The following is a 16,253-nucleotide window of genomic DNA, read 5'->3' on the forward strand; positions in this document are numbered from 1 at the left end:
GGCTGCAGGTGTTACAGTTTTCGGTGCATCTTATCGATTTGCTGAGCATACTTCTCACATGTAATGGTTTCGTTGAAATTCAGAAAGCTGTAGTGGATCAGGCCGGCAGCAGACCACCAGTGACCATGACCTATTTTTGGTGCAAGTTTCGCTTTGGAAGTGCTTTGGGGCTTCTTCTCAGTCCAACGACTGAGCTGGTCGTCACCAGTTGTAGTAGAAAATCCACTTTTTGTCACACATTGCAATCTGATCAAGAAATGGTTCATTGTTGCTGTGTATAATAAGAGAAGACACTTCACAATGATGATTTTTTTGATTTTCTATCAGCTCATGAGGCACCCACTTATCAAGTTTTTCACCTTTCCATTTGTTTCAAATGCCGAACAATTGTAGAATGGTCAACGTTGAGTTCTTCGGCAACTTCTTGTGCAGTTGTAAGACGATCAGCTTTGATGATTGCTCTCAGTTGGTCGTTGTCAACTTCTGATGGCCGGCCGCTGCTCTTCTCATCTTCAAGGCTTTTGTCTCCTTTGCAAAACTTCTTGAACCTCCACTGCACTGTACATTCGTTAGCAATTCCTGGGCCAAATGTGTTATTGATGTTGCGGGTTGTCTCCACTGCTTTACAACCCATTTTGAACTCTAAGAAAGTCACTTGAATTTGCTTTTTGTCTAACATCATTTCCATAGACTAAAATAAATATAAAATAAACATCAAGTAATAAGTCATTAGCAAAAATACATAAAGTGAGAAATGTGTACTAAAATGATGTATAACATAACCACATTTATTTAAGAGTGTATTCCAATGTCAAACAGCAAATGTCAACAGTACTAAAACTGCAATTACTTTTGTGCCTACCTACCTCTTTTTTTTCCAGTATGGAGGATTTTGTTTAGTTTTCTTACACAGTTTCTCTGGATGATAACTCCAGTTCCATGAGGAATAGAGTGGTAGGGTGGATATTCTTGTCTTATTCTCAAATGTCAGGATAAAACACTAAGTATTTTTATCATTAGGCAGTGTTAGCTGTAGGTTTTTCACATCTCCTTTAAGTAGGTCTAGAAATTCCCCTGTATTTCTAGCTCCCACAGAGCTTAATCATGAGTGAGCTGAATTTGTCAAATGCTTTTCTGTGTCTATAGAAAGGATCTTTTTGTTGTTCCTTTTTAAAGCTTTAATTATTATGGGTATATAATAGTTGTATATTTTTATAAGGTCCATGTGATGTTTTGATATAGGCATACGATGTGAATTAATCAAATCGGGGTAATTGGGGTATCCACTAACTCAGGCATTTATCATTTCTTTGTGGTAGGAACATTCCAATTCCACTCTTTTTGTTATTTTAAAGTGTACCCTAACTTATTGTTGATTATAGTCACTTTGTTGTGCTATCCAATATTGTTCATTCTGTCTTAACTATCTAACTATATTTTTGTACCTATTAACCATCTCCATTTCATTTCCCTCTCTCTGCTACCCTTTCCAGCCTCTGGTGACCGTCATTCCAATCTATGTCACTATAAGATCAATTGTTTTTAACAATTAGCTCCTACATATGAGTGAGAACATGGAGATGTGTCTTTCTCTGTTTGACTTATTTCACTTAGCATAGTGTTCGCAGGTTCCATTCATGTTGTTTCAAATGGCAGGATTTCATTCTTTTTAGTGGCAGTATAATACTCCGTTGTGTATAATACCACAATTTCTTTATCCATTCATCCATGAATGGACACTCAGTTTGATTCCATATCTTGGATATTGTGAATAGCTCTGCAATAAACATGGAAGTGTGGATATATTTTTTATATACTGAATTCCCCTCCTTTGGGTATACACCTAGCAGTGGGATTGCTGGGTCATATGGTTGTTCTGTTTTTAGTTTTCAAGGACTCTCCATGTTGTTCTTCATAGTGGTTGCACTAATTTACATTCCCACCAATGGTGTAGGAAGACTCCCTTTCTCTGCATTCTCACCAGCATTTGTTGTTGCCTGCTTGATAAAAGCCATTTTAGCTGGGGTGAGATGATATCTCATTGTAGTTTTGATTTCTCTGATGACTAGCATTTCTCTGATGACTAATGATGTAGAGCATTTTTTCATATACCTGTTAGTGATATATGGGTCTTCTTTTGAGAAAAGCCTATTCAGATCCTTTGCTCATTTTTTAATCAGATTATTTGATTTTTTTTTTTCCTATTGACTTGTTGGAGCTCCTAATATATTCTAATTATTAATCCCTTGTCAGGTGGGTAGTTTGCAATTATTTTCTGCCATTCTTTGGATTGTTTCTTCACTTTGTTGACTGTTTTCTTTATGTGCCAAAGCTTTTTAGTTTGATGCAATCCCATTTGTCCAATTTTGCTTGTGTGTTAGGGATATTACTCAAGAAGTCCTTGCCCAGAACAATGTCCTGAAGTGTTTCCCCAAAGTTTTCTTTGAGTAGGTTCATAATTTCAGGACTTACATTGAAGTCTTTAATCCATTTTGATTTGATTTTTGTATAAGGGTCTAGTTTCATTCTTGCGCATATGGATATCCAGTTTCGCCAGCACTATTTATTGAAAAGGTTGTCCTTGACCCATTGTATGTTCTTGGCAGTTTTGTTGAAGATAAGTTTGCTATAGATATATGGATTTATTTCTGGATTCTCTATTCTGTTCCACTGGTCTATGTGTCTTTTTTTATGCCAGTATCATGCTATTTTGTTTGATACAGCTCTATAATATAATTTGAAGTGAGGTAACCTGATTCCTTCAGTTTTTATTCTTTTTGCTCAGGATGGCTTTGGCTATTCTGGGTCATTGTGGTTCCATATAAATTTTAGGATTTTTTTTCTATTTCTGAGAAGAACATCATTGGTATTTTGATGGGGATTGCATTGAATATGTAGATTGTTTTGGGTACTATGGACATTTTAACAATATTGTTTATTCTAGTCCATGAACATGGAGTATCTTTCCATTTTTTTGGTGTCCTTTTCAATTTCTTTCATCATTGTTTTTTAGTTTACATTATACAGATCTTTCACTTCTTTGGTTAATCTCATTCCTTGGTATTTTATTTTATTTGTAGCTGTTGTAAATGGGATTACTTTCTTGGTTCCTTTTTTGGATTGTTTACTGTCAGCATATAGAAATGCTACTTATTTTTGTAGGTTGCTTTTGTATCCTGCAACTTTATTGAATTTGTTTATCAGTTCTAACAGTTATGCGTGTGTGTGTGTGTGTGTGAACAGTCTTTAGGTTTTTCTCTCTCTTTTTTTTTCTTTCTTGCTTTTTTTTTTTTTTTTTGAGACAGAGTGTCACTCTATTGCCCTGGCTAGAGTGCCGTGGCATCAGCTCACAGCAACCTCAAACTCCTGGGCTCAAGCTATCCTCCTGCCTCAGCCTCCTGAGTAGCTGGGACTACAGGCATGTGCCACCATGCCCGGCTAATTTTCCTATATATTTTTAGTTGTCCAGCTAATTTCTTTCTATTTTTTTAGTAGAGACGGGGTCTCGCTCTTGCTCAGGCTAGTCTCGAACTCCTAAGCTCAAATGATCTGCCCGTCTTGGCCTCCCAGAGTGTTACAGGCATGAGCCACCGCACCTGGCCAGGTTTTTCTAAATATGAGATCAGATGGTCTGCAAACAAGGATAATTTGACTTCTTCCTTTCCCATTTGCATGCCCTTTATTTCTTTCTCTTGTCAGATTCCTCTAGCTAGAACTTCCAGTACTATGCCAAATAACAGTGGTGAAAGTGGGCATCCTTGTCTTTTTCTAGTTCTTTTTTCCCGTTCAGTGTGATACTACCTGTGGGTCTGTAATATATAGCTATAACCAGTTTATGAGAATTTTTATCATGAAGGGATGTTGAATTTCATCAAATGCTTTTTCAGCATCAATTGAAATGAACACGTGGTTTTTGTCCTTTGTTCTGTTGATATGGTGTATCCCATTGATTGATTTGCATATGTTGAGCCATCCTTGCATCCCTGGGATGAATTCCACTTGATCATGATTAATAATCTTTTGAATGTGTTGTGGAATTGTGTTTGCTAGTATATTGTTGAAGATTTTTACATCCATGTTCATCAGAGATATTGGCCTATAGTTTTCTTTTTTTGTTGTGTCTTTTTCTGGTTTTGGTATCAGGATGATACAGGCCTCATAGAATGAGTTTGGGGGTCTTCCTTTCTTCTATATTTTTTGAAATAGTTTAAGGAGGATTGGTAATAGTTCTTCTTTGAATGCTTGGTAATGAAGTCTGAAGTGAAGACTTCAAGTCCTGGGCTTTTCTGTAATGGGAGACTTTTTATTACTGTTTTTCTTTCTTGTTACTTGTTATTAATTTATTCATATATTGTATTTCTTCCTGGCTCAATCTTGGTAGGTTGTATGTTTCTAGTAATTTATCCCTTTCTTCTATGTTTTCCAATATTTGGCATATAGTTGGTCATAGTAGTTCCTAATGATTCTTTGGATTTCTGCAGTATCAGTTGTAATGTCTCCTTTTCCATCTCTGATTTTATTTATTTGAGTCTTCTCTCTTTTTTTTCGTAGTAAATCTGGCTATAGGTGTGTCAATTTTGTTTATCTTTAAAAAAAAACCTTTTCATTTTGTTCATCTTTTGTGTTTTCATTTTGTTACAATTTCATTTATTTCTGCTCTGATCTTTATTATTTCTTTTACTAATTTTCAGTTTAGTATGCTGTTGTTTTTCTAGTTCTTTCAGATGCATCGTTAGGTTGTTTCTTTGAATCTTTTCTACTTTTTTGATGTAGGCACTTATTGCTATAAGCTTTCCTCTTCTTACTGCTTTAACTATATCCTGTAGGTTTTGATTTGTTGCGTTTTCATTTTCATTTGTTTCAATAAAATTTTAAAATTTTTTTCTTAATCTCTTCAGTGACCCACTGGTCATTCAGGAGCACACTGTTTAACTTACATGTGTTTGCATAGTTTCCAATGTCCTCTTTGTATTGATTTCCAGTTTTATTCCATTGTGGTCAAAGAGAACACTTGTTACAATTTCAATTTTTAAAAAATTGTTAAAGATATATTTTGTAGCATAACATATGATCTATCCTTGATAGATCCCTGAGCTGAGGAAAACAATGTGTATTCTGCAGCTGTTGGATGAAATGTTCTGTAAATATCTAGTAGGTTCATTTGGTCTATAGTACAGATTAAGTCCAATGTTTCTTAGTTGATTTTCTGTCTGGATGATCTGTCCAATGCCGACAGTAGAGTGTCGAGGTCTCCAGTGATTATTGTTTTGGAGTCTTTCTCTCTCTTTAGCTCTGATAATATGTGCTTTACATATCTTGATGCTCCAGTGTTGGGTGCATATATATTTAGAATTGTTATTGAAATCTATTTTATCAGATAGTAATATTGCTAGTCTTGCTCTTTTTTTTTTTTTTGGTTTCCATTTGTATGAAATATCTTTTTCCATCCCTTTAATTTCAATCTATGTGTGTCTTTATAGGTGAAGTGGGTTTCTTACAGACAACATTTAGTTGACTCTTGTTTTTCAATCCATTCAGCCACTCTGTCTTTTGATTGAAGAGTTTAGTCCATTCACATTCAATGTTAAGTTATTGATAGGTAAGAACTGACTACTTCCATGCTGTTATATCATTTCTGGTTGTTTTGTTGTCTTCTTTCTCTTTCTTCCTTCCTTCCTGTATTCCTTTGTTTAAAGTGATTTTTTTCTGGTATGTGTTTTAATTTCTTGCTTTTAACTTTTTTGCGTATCTGTTGTATGTCTTGTAATTTGAGGTTATCATGTGGCTTGCAAAAAACATTTTATAACCAATTATTTTAAATACGTAACAACTCTGCTTACAAATAAACAAAGAGAAATCTAACAGAAATTCTACCCTTTAATTCCATCGCCCTCTGCTTTTTAAATTTTTGTTGTTTCCATCATATCTTTTTATACTATCTATCTCTCAAAAAAATTCTTGCATTTGTTTTTGATAGGTTTGCTTGCAGTCTTCCTACTCAAGATGTAAGTGGTTTATACACCACAATTACAGAAATAGAGTATTCTCTATTTGCATACTTGCTGCTACCAGTGTGTTGTGTACCTTCAGATGATTTCTTATTGTTCATTAGCATTCTTTACTTTGAGATTGAATAACTTCTTTTAGCATTTCTTATAGGACAGGTCTAGTGTTGATGGAATCCCTCGGCTTTTCCTTTTTGGGGAAACTATTTCTCCTTAATATTTGAAGGATATTTTTACAGGATATAATACTCTAAGATTAAGGTTTTTATTCCTTCAGCACTTTGAATATGTCATGCCATTCCCTCCTGGCTGGTAAGGTTTCCACTGAGAAGTCTTCAACCAGATGTATTAGAGCATATTCATATGTATTTTTTCTTTTTTCTTTCTTCCCTTAGGACCTTTTCTTTATCCATGACCTTTGGAAGCTTGATTATTAAATGCCTTGAAGTAGTCTTATTTGGGTTAAATTTGCTTGGTGTTCTATAACCTTCTTGCAGCTGAATATTGATATCTGTTTCTAGATTTGAAAAGTTCTCTGTAATTATTTCTTTGAATAAAACTTTTACAGCAATCTCTCTCTCTATCTCTTCTTTAAGGCCACTAACTTTTAGATTTGCCTTTTGAGCCTATTTTTTAGATCTTATAAGTGAGCTTCATTTTTTTTAATTTTTATTTTTTCTCTTGTATGTATTTTCAAATAGCTTGTCTTCAAGCTCACTAATTCTTTCTTCTGCTTGCTCGATTCTGTTGTTAAGGACTCATGTTAAGGACTCATGTTAAGGACTCATGTTGTTAAGATTCATTTTTCAGTTTGTCAATTGAATTCTTAAGCTCCAGAATTTCTGCTTGATTTTTGTTATTATTATTTCAATCTCTTTGTTAAATTTCTCTTATAGGCTTCTGAGTTCCTTCTCTGTATTGTCTTGAATTTCACTGAGCTTCTTCAGGACAGCTATTTTGAATTTTCTGTTTGCAATATCACATATCTCCATAACTCCAGGATTGGTCACTGGTAACTTATTTAGTTCATTTGCTAATGCCATGTTTTCCTGGATGTTTTTGATGCTTGTGTGCCGGGAATGTGGCCGATGTTCCCTGCAAAAAACTGGGTCCCTTTGGTAGAGTTGCAAGGGATAAGAAAATAATAGAGAAAAATGGAAAATAAAAGGAATAAAAGAATACACAGAGACAAAGATATAGTTTTATAAGTTTATAAAGATTATAGGCAAAGTGGGATCTCAGGGGGCCTAGACCTTCTCCGTGGGTCTCAAAAAGCCCCGAATGAGGTCTTACATGGTAACTTACAAGGAATAGTGAATAATTGCCAGGGGTAACGATTTACACAACAGCAGGTAGTTCCTCTCAGGTTAACAGATTTTCAAAAGGCTTCTACAGACTCTTTAATTCTGTCTACATGGGCAAACAGTTACAAAATCTTTCAAAGGTTAACTTCTAAGTTCTAAGGTAAGTTTATCACTTAACAGAGGGGTTAAACAGAGATATGTTGGCTCCATATTTATTAGGTTATTGTGAATGGAGACAGGTAGTCTAGAGTGTTAAAACAAGAGCTTTGCTTTTAGCAATTCGGGAAGCTGTCTGTTCCGGGGGGCACTCCATTGTCAGCTCTCAGCCTGTAGTTTTTAACAGATTCACTTTGCTTTAGAAAGCAAATCCAAACCTTTAGGTCTGAGAAACGCAGCGCCTTGTGGGATACAGCCGCTACTGTCTTTCAGAGACGCCCTTTCAAGTGTAACAGCATTTGAAATGCAAACCAACACGTTCACATATTCCTTCAGGGCAAAGCTCTGAAAAACTCCTAAGACAAATCCTGTCTGCAAACACGTTTAATATTAATTCGTGGAGCAACACTTGTGGATGTTTGTCTATATCTGAGTATTGAAGAAATAGGTATTTATTTTAATCTTCACAGTCTGGGCTTGTTTGAACCCATATTTCTTGTCAAGACTTTCCAGATATTCAAAGAGAATTGAGTGTTGTGATCTAAGTCCTTCGTTATTGCAGCCATATCAGCACTGGGGGTGCCTCAAGCCCAGTAAAGCTGTGACTCTTGCAGGCTGCTCGTGGTACCACCTTAGTGCACTTGGGTAAGATATGGGAGAATTCCCTGGATTACAAGACAATGTCTCTCACTCTTTTCCCTCACTCTCTGTGCTGGGATGCTGGAGTTGGGGAAGGAATGATGTGGGTACTCCCTTGTGGACACCAGTGCCAGGTCATACCTGGTAATTCTCTGAATTACCAGGAAAAGTCTCTCGTTCTTTTCCCTCACTCTTTGTGTTGGGCTGTTGCAGTTAAGGGAGGAGTGATGTGGGCACTCCCTTATGGCCACTGCAGCTAGGACTGTGCCAGGTCACACCTGAAGCAAGCCCAGTGTCATTCAAAGCCGATGGTGACTATGGCCTGGCTACCTTTGATGTTTATTGAAAGCCCAAGGGTTCTTTAGTGAACAGGTGACTTCAGGGCAGCAATGTTTCCTTCTGGACCCAGAGTATATCCAAAAATACCATTTAGGAGCTCAGGCCTCAACTCAAGGACTTCAGGAGTCTGCTTGGTACTTTTTTATGGTACTGTCTTGTGGCTCAGCTGGTACCCAAGTTGCAAAACAAAGTTCTCTGAACTCCCTTTTCTTTTCCAAGTGTAAGAAGACTCTTACTGTGCTACACTGCCTGGAGTCAGGGGAGGGGTGACACAGGCTTGACCTTCACTGCTGGTGTGTCATGGGGTCATGTGCATCCCAAGTCCACTGGCTCTGAGCCAGCTCAGCCACAGGAATTGCCCAAGGACTGCAGCTTTTTTTGGCCTGATTGCCTTTCACATTTAATTCAGGCCCTAGGCTGCTTTTTGCCAGCTAGTGGTGAGGGCTAGCTGGAACTCAGATTTCTGGGCAGAGGGTTTCCCTCTGGCTGGGCTAGTCTAAATGCTCTGTCTGTGGGTGGCAGCAGAATTCTGTCATGTGCTGTGTTCCCCTGCACTAGGGTGGCCCTGAGTTTCAATGAAAATCCCACAATCACTTCACTCTCCCTCCCTCGGGCACATATATTCTCTCTTTCCACTTGGTGTGCTGGCATGACACTGCGGAGGATGGGGAAGGGGTGGCACAGGCAATGCAAAATTGTCTTTTCTGCCCTCTTAAATGCCCCTTTCCTTGATATATTGTTAAAACTAGGTAGTATGATTGCTCACCTGATTTTTGGTTCATCTAAAGGTGCTTGTCTGCCTGGATACTTTTTGAATTTGCTGTTTGTGCCAAGGGACAATTGCTGGAGGTGTCTGTTTGGCCTTCTTGCTCCACTCTAGATCTACTTTTTTCAATTTTCAAGTAAAACTTGAGGTAAGGGACTTTCTATCAGATTTTTGATATGAAGTGCTTATTAAATGCAGTAAAATTCCTTGCTGTTTTTGGCACTGTTTGAATAGTCAAAGGGCCTTGACCCTGTTTATTTAGTTATCGTGTAATTGCAAGGGAATAGGGTGTGAAGTGAAAGATAATGTTTGAGACCCAGAGAGCCATTACACTGCACCGACCTTTCAAAGCCTCAGTGACTTTGTCTGTAAAATGTCCATAATAATTAGCATCCTGGTTGTTGACATTGAGGAAAGGTTATTGGAAGCTGAACACTGAAAGAGATAGAGGCCCTGATGTATGTAAGTAAGGATACCATGCTGTGGAATGTGAATTAATATGGGTGAATCAATAGGTGTTTATTAAGTACCTACTAATTATGAGCACTTAAAGGTGTGGAAAATGTAGAAAATGCATCTCTGCTGTCAAGGTAAGCAACCAGCGATAAAGATAAAACATGATAAGCAAGAGGACATTGTTTCATCCCACGTGCCCCAGCACTCAGCTGTCCTCAAGGGACTAAGTGTGATCTGGGTACAAACATGTTCAAGCTTCACAGCCATCCTATGAGTTAGGTTTGGTGTGTTCACCTCTCTTATAAAAAGAGACTAAAACATCAAGAAGTTTAGTCAATTTCTCAAGTCTACACAAATAGGAAATAGTGAGATTGAGCCTGAAGAACAGATTGTTTGAGCCCAGTGTCTATAATCATGGCTTCTATGTCACAAAACGTTAAATCCTAAATTTTGTCTTCCAATCTTCAGCAGTAATTTTGTGCTCATCCCAGAAAAAGAGTAGTTCTGTGTTTCATGTGCATTTGCTAGTCATTTCCCTCAATAAAACGTGACCATAACGTAATTTATTTGTTGAAAAACCACAGGTAGGAGATCAGAACAATGCAAGAAATTAGGACCCCCAAATATAACAGAATCCTAATTATAAATAAATCTCTGGTTGTTTATCTATGCACACTTAAGATTCAGTATCATTTCAAGATCACGATTTTTGGTTTGTTCAAAGATGTGATGACATTTTAAATTGGCTTTCTCACTTGTAAAGACAGTCCTGAAAATAGGCAAACACAATATTCCAAAATGAGTTTCTCAAACTTAAGCCACCTATTCACATGGGTGCAAACTCCTCTGAAGACTATATGAAAATAAATTTGGGCTATTTTTTTTTTTTTTAGCACTAGAGTTAAATGGTTAGAAAGGACTCTTCTAATGCAAATGCATTTAAATGTCAACAAATGGTGGTAATATGTCATTTAACTCAAATAAATGTCAAATATCATGATATAAGATATGGTTTCCCCAATAAACTAAACTAAAATAAAAACTCCAGGAGAATTTTTGAGAAGTATTTTCACAAAAGTAAAGGTGTTTGGCATATTTATTTTAGCATAGACGTACACCAGGCTGTAAGAGAGGCTTTAAAAACAAGAAAGGGTCACTTGATTTTTACTGCCTTTCTCTATCATTGTGAATGGTAGATCATTCATTTTGCAAATTGATAAATATTTATTGAGCTATGAGCATGCCAGACACGACACTAGACAGCAGACAAATAAAAATAAGCCAAATAGCCCTTCTCTTAGTCGGTGATGTCCTAAAACAAGGGATGTGGTCGGCAGTGGGAGCTGCTTACCCCAGGTACAGGCAGCAAGGTAACACATTGCACATAGAGAATTTAAAAACAAGAATAAAACTGAATAAAAGGAGCCTGCTTTTTATCATCATGCTCTATCAATTCTAAACAATGTTAGTGTTGAAATTGCTCCTCCCTATTTGGAAAAACTTTTCTGTGTACCCTTTTCCCCTCTTGCTGTAAAAAAATATTTAATAGCTTTATTCAAAAACCTGGAACAGCCCAGATGTCAAACAACAGGTGAAAGGATAAACTGTGATATGTTCGTGCAATGTGATACTACTCAGTAATAAAAAGAAAAAAAAAAATCCTATCACAGCCAACAATATGGATGGAGCTAAAAAAATGTGATATTCACTAGAAGAAATCTTACACAAGAATACATTCTATATTATTTCATTTATATAAAGTTCAAGAAAGAAACCCTGATCTATAGTGGAAAACAATCAAAACAACGGGTGCCTCTGCAGGGTCATGGAGGGATTTTCTGAGCATGAGTGGGAACACTTTCCCGGATGCTGGTCCCGTTCCATATCTTGATAGGGTTTTGTGATACAGAGATGTATGCACTTGTCAAAATTCAGCAAATGCGTACTTAAGGTTTGTGCATTTTATTGTATATAAATTTTAGAGCAAAAAAAGAAAACATTTATAATCAAATAATTAATTTAATTATATAAATGTATATTATCTATGGTGAAATCAATTGACCTCAGAAATTTATTTTGAAATGCATCAAAATAAGATGGATTGATGGATAGGTAGAAGAATGGATAGATGGATAAAGTAAGAAAAACAAGATACTAAGTGAAGAATCTTGGTGGTAGGTATAAACTGTCTACTATAAAATTCTTTCAACTGTGTTGGATGTTTGAAAATTTTTATAATACAGTGTTTGAAATAGATAGATATATGATTGATAGATAGATAGATGAATATATTTGGCACTGTTGCCAGGTAAATGCCATGTGCTGATCGTTGAAGGACCTGGACAAGTTATTTGCAACCGGAGGACTTACACTGATTGGCCTAGGCCAACTATCACCCACTCCAGAAACTGAGGTTGATATTCCACAAATGCCCATTATAGTCCATTTCATTTCTAAAAATATTTTTTATTCTCTGCTTGTAGCAGATTATGCCTGCGTTTAGCAGTAACTGCCACTTACCTCCAAATTCAGGAGACAGAAGGATGGTGAGCTTACTTCTATCCATGTTTAAGCTGAGGGATCCATAGGTCGTCAGGCCACGATCATACAATAAAAACCAAATTAGTCCTCTAGAGCTGCTGGTTGTCTGTCTTGTCTTTCAGCTCATTGAGGTGGGCAGGCTTTGGAGGATGCACGAGGAAGACTTTGCGGTTTTTCCCCGAGTGACGAGAGTGCCTTCACAAAGGGACCAGTCAATGACGGCTGATCTTTGCATCTTTCCCTTTCAGCATTTGTTGTATGCAGTTCAAGGTCTAGAATGAAAACTCAGCAATCTCTGTGTCCCTAATGACCCCTTCCTGGCTTTTGTTAGTTCATAGAAATAAGTTCTGTCATTCAGCAAATCACATCTTGCTGGCTGGACCAGGCAGGCCTCAGGATAAATAGATCTATTTGTTACCTTGGGATGTCCTTTTGGTAGCACAGACTCTAAGATATATGCCTCTACATTTCCAGCACCTGAAACCCAGAGCTGCCTTTTGCCGGCTCACAATAATATTTTAGAGTCTTCTTGACATATTTATTCCACATTTTAGAGCCTTCAATTTAAATATAAACTATTTATTGAATAGCATACTTCTCAGTATACTAGGAAGTATACTTCCACCTAGGGAAAATCTTTGGGAAGATAAGAAAGAGAGAGATTGAAAGGCAGAAAGAAAGAAAAAGAAAATTTAAACTTTTCATCTGTTCTTTAACAAGAAGGTTTTCTCATATTGGAAGCATAGTTCCTAATGTAATGAAAAGGGCAAAATAATTAAGCACACATGCTTTTGATGGACTATATATGTATGTGTGCACACTAGAATCCTGCACTCAGCCAAGTCCTCCAATGGAAAGGAACATGGAAACAAGGACAGGTGGAAAATCTGATCTGCTGTTCTGCTTATGGAACCAAAAGAGTTTTAGGGCTTCAAAGTTTTATTTTAATTCCATTATTTTTTAAAAGGGTAAATCCTGTGGACATTTGCCACTTAACTAGAGATCAACTGACTATTCCTGTAGTAGACTTCCTGGGACAGGAGTTGGGAATAGTGGGTCCTGGATGTGAGACCCAGTGGGTCCACTAAGCCCAGAGGGCAGACCATCAAGCCAGAGGAATTATTCTTGAGTCTTACGTTTAATAGTTTGTCCTGATATGTTTTAGAATGACTCGGAACCTGTCACCCCTTTCTTCTTTCTCCCTTTTGGAATTGAAACGTCCATCCTATGCCTGTCCCACCTTTGTGTTTTGGAATCACGTAACATATCTGGTTTAAAATGTTCACAGCTGAGGAGGAATTTTACCTTGCATCTCATCCATATCTGATTTAAATATTTAGATTAGATTTTGGACTTTAGACTTGAGAGTTGATGGTGGAACTAGTTGAGACTTTTGGGGCTGTTGGGATAGAATAAATGTGTTTTGCTTTTTTGTGAACCACGGTAGAATGTTATGAACTGAATATTTGTGACCCCCCTCCTGTACCCAATTCATATGTTGGAGTCCTAATCCCCAATGTGATGGTAATCGGAAGTGGAGTCTTTGGGAGATAATTGTGTTTGGATAAGATCATGGCGGTAGAGCCACCATGTTGGAATTGGTGTCCTTATAAGTGGATGGAGGACACAGTGTGCTCACTCTCTCCACAACGTGAGGATACAATGAGAAGATGACCATCAGCAAACCAAGATGAGGGCCCTCACCAGTCATGATATCTCCTGGAACCATCCTGGAAGACGTTAGATGTCCTAGTCTCCAGAACTGTGAGAAACAAGTGTCTGCTCTTTAAGTCACCCAGTTTAGAGTATTTTTGTTACAGCAAGATGAAATAACTAAGACAGATAAGCATGTGCAATCGACTATAGTAAAAGCCTTGACAACTTACTTATCAGAAAAATCATCTGGAAAATGCACTGAAGTGCAAAATTTCAGGTCCCAAAGCCCCGTAGATTTTACTTCAGTAGAGCTCAATATGGGCCCTGAATTTGAATTTTTAATAAGTGGCACAATTGATTTTGATTCAGGTGATGTCAAGCACTCCACTTTGAAGAACACTGCTTGGAGTCAGTTCAAACTGAGTAGTAACATAAGAATTCATAAAAACCTAGGGAAGGAGTTAGAGGCAGAGAGAGCTAAGTCTGCATTCTCACTTTTTCATTTATTTTCTGGGAGACAGTAGGCAAATTATTAACCCTTCTGACCTTTATAAAAAAAATCACGTTGCTATCTGCCTCATAGGACTTCTGAGACTATTGAATGGGATTAAACATGTAAAACATAATGCTAGTAAATGTGTCCTATAATTTTTGGAAACAGACAATGACTTAAAGCAGAAACATTGATTTTCAATTTGTGAAGATCTACTCTTCCAGAATCTAACCTCCATAATTTCTTGGAATGTTGAATTATAAACTGGCACTGGAAAGAAAGAAAAAGAAAACTATTGATTATTTGGCACATCATTACATCCTAGGCACTGTGCTGGACTCTCTGGATTAGTTACTTCATTTCATCATCAGAATAATACTATCCCTGGGTGAGGGGCACAAGAAACCCAGAGAAGTTAAGAAACTTGCTCAAGTTCTCATGTCTAATAAGCAACAAGGTCTGTTTCACTCCACATTGATTTAGTTCCCACATGACTTCAAATAATGAAGCATTTTCTTTTTCAGTCAAGTTAGTGACTTTGGGGAGATTATCCTGAAATAGGAAGCCCTATAAACTTGAGGCAGTGATGTGGCATAGTAGAATACAGACACCCCAGCTTAGTGAGAGAAGGCTGAAAGAACTATGACGTCACATTGTGTTTACAGCAATGGCTCATCCCGTCATTCCTTCCCTGAGTGGTGCAATTTGGTCTAGCCAATCAGGGAGAGCTGATATACTAGTAGACTCCATTCTCCAACATGGAACGATCATAGTGCTTCCAAGGGGACCTCGTCATCTCCTGCAAAGCTTGTCTGAGTCTCAGTTGGAAATTATGAGATTGAATCCATCAGGACTTACATGGATTGAGGGTGCCATGTTCAATACTTTTTCAAGGCCATTCCCAATCCATGTCCCTATGATTTATTATGGGAATAAGGGACTGAACAGGAGTAAGGTGAAGGGTAATTTAAGGTGAAGAGTAATTATTATTTATGTGGGAGATAAATTGTAAAATTTTCCTGTTTTTGAACTCTCCTCTGGAGCCAATGCATTTTGCATTCAGTGGTTATTTCCAGCAGTAAACCCAGATTTTACTAGATTACATTAAGAAAAAAACACCTGATTGACTATACTCTCATCATTCCAGTTGTGTGACTGAAGTCATTAAATGAGTTCACATGTGAAATGATAAGATATCATCTTATTATCAGGAGAAAACTTATTTGCCAAATTCTCTTTCCAATCTTAATTTTCATGTCTTTCTGAACTTTTCAGGACTGAGCACACAAAACAAAATGTTTGGGTGCTTGGCTGCAAGCACTTAACCTGTGCTTGGTACTTCCATTCTCAAAACTGTGAAAATCCACAGGCAAATCACAGGTTATTTTTCTGAAATGTCAATTTTGTCTGAAGATTTGGAAGAAATTTGTCTTTAGAATAAAAAAGCTAGAGGTTTATTATGAAGCCAAATATAAAATTGGCCTGTACTGCAAAAGTGCTGCGGGCTGAGGTGGGGCTGTGTACTCAGATGCTTAGGTCTGGGGGGCTTATTCTGATTGCTCGGGCTTGCTGAGCACCTGCCCTGTGCCAGGCAATGTGGCAAGCGCTCTGCCTGTTCCATCCCATTTTGCCTTGACATGATGATATAGCTGTTGTTATCCCTGTTCTACAGATGGGAAAACTGAGGCTTACAGACTAAAAGAACTTTCCCAATGGTGTATAGTAAATAGCAAAGCTTGACCTTAAGTTCATATTTGAGGTCGGCGAAGTTTATGCCCTTAACTACCAACTTATGGTGAATATTGATCTTATCGGTTACCTTGTAGCTATTAATAGGCTTTCATGGATATATTTAACAATTAGGAAATTAAGTAAGAATGAAGGAGTAGCTAGTTACA

The sequence above is a fragment of the Propithecus coquereli genome, unplaced genomic scaffold (genome assembly GCF_000956105.1).
Source record: "Propithecus coquereli isolate 6110/MARCELLA unplaced genomic scaffold, Pcoq_1.0 Scaffold107, whole genome shotgun sequence".
Taxonomy (NCBI): Eukaryota; Metazoa; Chordata; class Mammalia; order Primates; family Indriidae; genus Propithecus; species Propithecus coquereli.